Raw genomic sequence first — 2,002 nt, forward strand, 5'->3', positions numbered from 1 at the left:
AATTACTATTCTTGTCCCTGAGAAATTCCTAATGAGAGTTCCCTCAATTGCGTGAAATGATTATTTGGCGAGTGAAAAATATCTGGACAATTTCTCATGAAGTGAATTTGTTAAAAATACGTTTTAAGGAAGAGGAATTCCTTTAGATAATGAAGAGAAGAAGAAACTCCGAGTGAATTTCACGTTGTCTTTTAAATATTTTCATTTATTATTTCACCATCACACGAATGAATCGATTGGAATAAAAAAGCATCCGCGTAAAACTAAATTCACAAATATGTACAATTAATAGGACATAAGTACCCGGCCAAAATACTATGCCATGTGCAATAACAATAGCTTATAAATTAAATTCACGTCGTTAGATATTTAACTACTGGCCGCAAACGTGGGCCTCGAGCCCACGAAACAATAACACTTAATCGATGTAGACAATACAATTGGTAGTAGACATTAACGAACTAGATATCATATTCAACCTTTAGATCTTTTGATTATGCTCAGTCGTGAACGTCAGACCCTGAGGATAATTCGTCCTGTGTGTGAAAAAATTCTATTGACCAGTGGAAAATGATGAGATACGAGAATTAGATGAAGAACTTGACTTTTCCGACTTATTTGTTCAATTTTTTAAATGAAAACCGACGGAAAATCGAGTGAAGGAGGAAGTTCTGTAGAGAATGTCTCAATACAAAGAAGAAATTCTACAGATTTTTCCTACAAAATATTTTCTCTCGGAAAATCTGTTTAAAAATATCTAAAAAATAATAGAACTTTCAATAGAAATGCAATAGAATTTTCTATCGAATTCGCAGAGAATTTCAATGAAATTTCTTTAAATCTCCATCCAATTTTCATATTCAGTAATGAAAAAATTCCCAGCAAAAGCTCATTAAAATCATCAAGTCCTGTGGAGTCCACGGAATTGTTTTCACACAAAAGAAAAATTTCATTTAAAAATTCTCCTTTGGACTTTTTGTAATGTCACTTGTGATTTTCTCATCCTCCATTTCCAACGCGTAATTCGTAATACCGTTGACGTTGTTCGGCGATTTCTTGGGGGAATTGCTCAGGAGGTACCTGATGGGTGGACTCAGAAGGTCGTAATCGAGGTCAGCTGGGTTTTGGGGGCCAGTCAGGAAGCTGACGATGGTACCCACGACGACTGTGACGACGCAGCCGATGGTGCTGTACCACAGGTAACTGATCCTGTAGAGGGATGAGACCTGGGGGATGGCTGGGGGGTCCGTTGGTACGAGGGATGCCGTCTCGTTGAGGCAGAAGCAGGATTCGATGGATGTGATTTTGGTTGTCGTGTCTATTTCGCCGTTGAGGACGGCCACTTGAGCTCCCAGGCAGATCCAGAGGACGAGGGCGAGGGCTGTGAGGGCTCCAGTGATCGTTCCCTTCGCGTTCGACCAGGGGATGAACATTCCCAGGGTGAACATGCCCAGCGTTATGCCTCCAACCATTCCGTTGAAGGATAGAGCCACCTGGGAGAACAAAATATTGAGATATAATAATTCAGGAAAATATTTCAAAATATTTTGAATATTTTACCTAAACGAAAAAACAATAGACCAATTCAGTAAAATATTTAAAAACATTTTACTGATTTATTACGAAGAAAACAAAAAAAAGTAAAGAAAATATTAGCAAAATAATTAGTAAAATAGTAATATCAGTAAAATTCAAATATTCAGTAAAATATTCAAAATATTTTCAAATATCTGGGACTATTTTACTAATTATTTTGCTGATGTTTTCTTAATTTTTTTGTTCTCCTTGTAATAATTCAGTAAAAGGTTTTTAAATATTCTACTGAATTATTACATTGATTTTTTGTTCATTAAAATGTTCTGGGAGTTGTGATCGACGCTTGGAGGACAAAAAAAGTATAAAAGAGGAAGGGAAAGCATAATAGAAGTGAAATATTAAATTGTACATATGATAATGTTTAATTGCCAGGGGATAAACGATGTGGACTGGCATTTGACCCCTC

General features: G+C 36.3%; 1 pseudogene; it reads right to left on the reverse strand.

Moving 5' to 3' along the window:
• Window positions 1–805: 805 nt before the first annotated feature.
• LOC107047561 lies at window positions 806–1,493 on the reverse strand (annotated as a pseudogene).
• Between the last annotated feature and the right edge of the window lie 509 nt (window positions 1,494–2,002).

Source organism: Diachasma alloeum, unplaced genomic scaffold (assembly GCF_001412515.2).
Source record: "Diachasma alloeum isolate Michigan unplaced genomic scaffold, Dall2.0 Dall_scaffold_67734, whole genome shotgun sequence".
NCBI lineage: Eukaryota > Metazoa > Arthropoda > Insecta > Hymenoptera > Braconidae > Diachasma > Diachasma alloeum.